A 6206-nucleotide genomic window follows, 5' to 3' on the forward strand; every position below is an offset into this window, starting at 1 on the left:
CTGATGGCCTTTGTAGCAAACATTTTTAACATTTTTCTTCTAATTCCTGCTATTTTTTTGGCATTCATGTTTAATATTTCTGAATCTCCAGTAATGCAGATTTCCCTGAAAAGTGGGATAGATATCATACAAGATCAAACTGATTGAATGTTTTTGCATTTCAGTAAGCCTAGAAACATCCAATAGTTAAATAGTAATTATTCACTTCATGTACTGTGAATGCTTGAACATCTATAGTAGCAAAAACAGTAGCAAGACGAATAGATCATTGTGACCTCAATTAACCAGAAATGTTTGTTTTGCTTCAGTTTCTGCGATTTATTCAGATCATTTTGACGTTATTATATTGATTATTCCATTCACGCTCCATAGACAGTCTCTATACGGCTCCTACTTGAGCCTACTTTTATGAGTTTGGCAGGGTTTCAATGGCTATTTATCAAATTTGCAGAGTTTTGGCTTAAAGTAATATCTGTATGTAAAATATGAATAAATATACCCGGTAATACAAAACTATGAGTACCTATAGCATATGTGAAAAAACACATAATCCTTTGAATTGAATTGAATTGAATTGAATTGAAGTGTAAAATGTCACATACGTCTGATTCTTGACAAAAAGGTAGAAATGAGCTGAGGCTTGGAGTTTGGATTTTAGTCTGACATTTTCTAGAAGCCTGACAACTTCTTGTTGTTTAAAAAGCATTCATCTAAATTTCATACATATACAGATCAACAAATTTGCATTAGCTTTTTCTAAATCCTGAAGTTCTATGTGTTGTATTTAAGCAAATTACAATAACAATATTCACAGAATTCTTGTATTTATGTAATCAGGTATTGTACAAAAACTGAAGTACTTCTGAAAGAGCTTGGTCACATACAATGATAGCTACAAAATTACCTTGATTGCATACTTTTTAAATTAAACACCCGTCCATGTTGTATATACATATATTCATATTTTAAGACTTAAGTTTAATTGTATACCTTTATTCTATTACTGCTGTTTTGTTTTTTTCAAATCAGAACCTCAATTATCTAAGCTTGTGTGCAGAATTAAAATTGTGAATACAATACAACTTTCCTCTAGCAACAAAGTGCCCATGTCATAAATTGGCAAAAAGGAAGAACGTTCACAGGGTTGATATTGGGCCAAAAAAATAAAAATTGTTTTGTTGCCCTCAGCGACTGATCGAAAAATATGGAATATCGGGTCGCGTTTTTTTTTTAAATAGGCCCTAATATTAAAAATTCACCATTTAATTTAAGCAGTAAAAACGTGTTTCCTCTAAAAATCAACGATCCCGTATCGTTGTTTGATCCCCAGGGTTCCTGGGGGGTTAAGTGGCGACTTTTAACCTCGTTTTCATCTGTATTTAAATACAAAAAGACTGAAAGAAACACTTTGATTTTTGTGTTTAATATCTAGCATGCGTTTGATTGATTCCCATATACCTCGGGTATTTACGATACCCTTAGTTTTCACGAGTTTAAAAAAAAAAAAAGTTTGACCGACCAACCCAATGGTTAAATTTTCCGACTTGAGGGCAACATAAGTTGTTGTTTTTTTGGCCTTATTTTGGTCTGTATACACAGCAATATCAAATAATGTTTTGAGATATTTACAACCAATGTGTGAATGTCTAATAGTCCAATAACAATTGTCGCTAACTAATCATCACTACTGTTTGACCTGTTGTTTTATTAAGCAGGGGCACATACACGTATATTTAAATAACAGCAGGAAACAGTACTATTACTTTATTTTCCGGTACGAATGACGGGTTCTTATCACCCAGCCACTGCGTGCACACTTGCATACATACAGACCTATGGGAAAGCTGTATTGATGGCTTACATAAATAATTTCATTATGCAAAAATGAATCTCTAACTTGAACTTGGAGGTGGGTAGTATGCACACAGATTTGGATAATACAGGTTCAAATATAAAGCTCATACCAATTCAATTAATTGTATTTTGTGTATATTTTGTACAAGATTCTTTAACCATGTACATTTCCAGTAATACATCATCCATGTCCAATGAACAGGATAATACTTTTACTCCTATTCAACTGACAAGTATTTTGTACTGTAAAATTTGCACATGGACTGGTTGTCAAATGTAAATAAATGAAATGTTGACTTCCTGACTGCTTTCTTTGGTTTAGTGCATTCATACATCTGGTATCAATACAGGTTTGCTCTTAGCAATTTTTTCATTCATTGGTATCTTTCTGAACATTGTCCACTTTAAAGGACAGTGGTCGTAACACAGTGCATGTTCGAATATCATGTAAATGAACCATATATTTTACGTTTGTTGAATACGCCGCTATGATCCCATATCTACCTGATGTGGCACAATGACTCTTGCTCTTTAACACTTTGAATACCAACGTACATTTTTCAAAAATGTTTAAAAAGAGGAGGCAACGGTAAATGTCCGTTTGGTCCATAATTATCAAATGACATAAAAACACCAAATTCAAATGTTCGCGTTTTGGCTGGAAATTTTGATGATTTAGTATAGTGATAGTTCATCAAATTTAGTTTGATGGTAGTTGTAGTAAAATAATCGTCAAAATCACAAATTGTCTACCGATATAATGCAAAAAGTATCCATGATAAATGTGCAGTTCATTAATTGCCAGCAAGGGTACATGTATTTTGTCAACTACAAACAAACAAGCAAGTAGCTATAACTATGAAATGTCTCCGCTGCCACTTACACCCACTTTGTCTGTTCTGTGTTCATATAATCACATGATCTGATTTTTTAGCGTACAATTTTTTAGTTTAGACCCCATTTTAATCGAGTTATAATTTAATTTCCGGAAGGGGTGAGTTTCCTAAAACTGGGTAGAGGGGTGCCACTGAGCATTCCAAAGTGCGAGCATTTTTATTCCCAGGAATTGAAAAAATCCATACTCTTATTTATGGCGCAGTACAATTTTAGACATTAAGAGCTTTATGCCCTCTATTTTTCGGTGTATATTTGCGTAGACTACATGAAAGACGTGCCTGTGCGTAATTGAAAGATTTTGATTCTTATTCAAAAACAGCTATCCTTGTCAGCAACAATCTGCCAGATTTTTATACCTATTTGAACAGTAAATAAGACCCCATATATATACCTAGAGTCTTGAAAAACTGGGACATAGATCCAGCGTGACATATAGAGGGCACTTTTTATCTCCGCAAGTCAAATTTTAATCAGTGTAATGCAGCTGGATATCAATTGAATATCAATTAAAAGTCCAACATGGAGGGCTTTTTTAACATCTTGATGGAAATATATAGTATAATATTTGTTTTCATACCCACAATGGGTGATATCGCAACGATTACGTTCAATTACCCACCATAGACTCCGGTCAGTCAAAATGGCTATTTTGAACTGTAGGCATTAATCTGTGATTCAGCCAACGATAGAGAGAGAAATCTAGGTCAGGGGAAGCCCCGTGAGATTTTCTTCCATTTCGCGCACCACGTGACCGAGCCAATGAGGGTGACACCTTGCCTTATGATCACTGTTTTCTCCACACCCAGTGTGCATCGTAGTCAAAACAGTGCGATTCAGTCTGCAGTTTTTTCGACTGAGCTTTTTGAAAAGAACCTGTGAACCATTGGTAACAGTAGACGTAGTGGCTGGTAGGATAAGTTTTTTTCTTATTTTGAGGCCTGTGTCTTTTTTTGTTTTGTGCAAAAAAACTGACGCATTTGGCCACATTGACGGTTTCTTTGTGTCTGAAATTCGTTTCACTCTTTCATGCCTTGTTCATTTTACTAGTGTGGTTTTCAAAATAGACAGGAATAAAGAGAGCAGTCCCTTAAGCTCCTCACCTCCTAGGTTGTTCCCCCAGAACCGATTCGGTCATGCAGCAATGAGTGTGAGTGTTGATGTGACTGATCGCGTTGATCAGTTTGAGGGCCTTATAGGGCTTGAGCAAGTGGAGTGCTAGCGTGAGGACGTCCTCAGGCAGGCTATTGCAGGCAGAGGTTTGTGTTTTCATGCTGACAACGACGAGGCTGTGCCCCTGTAGCTTGTTGCTCTTATGAGGCCTGTTACGGGTCCCTCTGTGGATTCCTCCTAGCAGCATGCCTGAGATTCAGGCTTTGGTTGAGGGCCTGCCAGAACAAATTGCGTCCCTTGCAGGTCAGGAAGGCAAACGCAGGTGGAGCAGGTTTCCTCCACTGCAGTTGCCTCTTATTCGTCAAGCAAAAAGAAGCACACCAGCAAGCGATATTCGTGTTCAAGGGATGCTTCCTCCTGGGATTCCTGAGTCCAGACCTTCCCATCGTTTTTGGAAAGCAGGTGGGGCACAGGTTGGCTCTCCCGGGTCTCCGCACAGAGCTAGTCCGCAGATGGCCAACAGGGGGGATGGCGATCAGGCCTCCGATTTCGGAGGGAACCAAGCAGGGTAGGACATTGGTTTTGTATACACACCCCACCTGCACTCATCCAGCCTGGGAGCGTTTGTCAGATCCAGTGACTGAACTAGGATTTAGTCATGTTGTACAAACATTTAGTTCAAAACAAGACAAAACAGAGAGGTAACCAAGATAGACAGCCAGGAGAATTGGATGGTCAAGCAGTCAGTATATTAAGAGACACTGGATGTGATCAAACAATTGTTCACTCTGTTTTTGTATCCCCTGAAGCTTATTTAGTAGATCAGTTTGTAAACATAGAATTTGCTGATGGTATGTCCAAAGTACTACCAATGACTTTTGTTAGTGTAAAGAGTGTTTGTTATGATGGACAAATTGTGGCTGCTGTATTAGAAACTCTGCCTGAAGACATACCACTTGGAAACAACATTGAGGAAACAGATGACGAAGGGTGCTCACGTGCACTACTGGTAATGCGTAGTCAGGCAAAAAAACAAAAAGAAAGGTTGCATGATGAACTGATTGACATACAGAAAACTGATGTCGATGTAGTTGAGTTACACAAAATACACAGAACAATGATATTATATTACAGAAGAGCGATAAACCGGAAGTTAGCAGGTGAAAGTGTGGTACAGCTTGAAGAAGATGTCCTACCTAGTTTATTTGAGAAGAGAGATGAAGAAGCGTAAACATTGAATCCAACTGCTGAACCCGCTAATACAGAACATGTTCCTGAAGACAGTATGGGCAATATGGAAATGACACAGAAGGAAGAGTTGGTTGTGTTTGATATAGGCAAACAACCACACTAATCATGACCACATACATCAATCAACAAACAAATCTGCAATCACGTTACAGACAGAAATCTCACAGGAAGCCACCAAATCATGATGGTGACCAAAAAACTTCTTAAATACACATTTAAGTCGAGGAATCAGAAACCCTTGTCTTATGAAATTGGCAGTCAATAGCCGAGAACATGCTCTCGAGTAACATACAAGCTGTGAAATATATAAACTTCATAAGATGGTGATGTAGAATGTTGTTATCAATATATATCAATAGCAAAATTAAAAATCGTCAAGTTTGTCATACAGCCTAGTTTTCCACTGCTGTCAAATTCGAGTAGTAGATCAATTTATGAAGCAGAATTCAGTGTGTCAGTAGTATCCTTAATTTGAAATTCATTGGGAAAATTATTTATGGGAGCATCACAAGCAATACATTGTGAATCATTTAAATATATATTTCTGAATTCTCTTGTCAAAATCAGTTTTTCACAATGTCGAAAACCGACAGTCTTTATCGTAGTGTTACACGCACAGATACGTTGACGACCTCCCGATATTTCCAGTTACCTGTGCTTGATTTATCCCAAAGCAGAGGACACAACAGAGTACATGGATTCGGCTTCATACTTTACCAATTCCCTGTATCTTGGCTCCTGCTTATGGTATGTACGCACAGTACATAACCTATAAGATAACGCAACGCATGTAGGTCGTATGACGATTTTCGAGTAAGACATAGCTCACTAGCTGCAAAGCTCAGTGGCGGATCCAGAGGGGGGCCAGGGGGGCCAGGCCATGCCCCCCCCCCCAAACGCATGACGATTCGTATTATCTGGATTACGCATAGCTTCTCTGCGATTTACGCTCCGTATATCTTAAGCGTAACTTGGACCCCCCCCCCCCCAAATACATTTTGCTGGATCCGCCACTGGCAAAGCTAGTTAATTAAGATTACTCGAGAAATAGACTGGTAAAGACCTTCATAAAATGGTTTTGGAATACACCAACT

The sequence above is a fragment of the Saccoglossus kowalevskii genome, chromosome 18 (assembly GCF_978046115.1).
Source record: "Saccoglossus kowalevskii chromosome 18, keSacKowa6.1, whole genome shotgun sequence".
Taxonomy (NCBI): domain Eukaryota; kingdom Metazoa; phylum Hemichordata; class Enteropneusta; family Harrimaniidae; genus Saccoglossus; species Saccoglossus kowalevskii.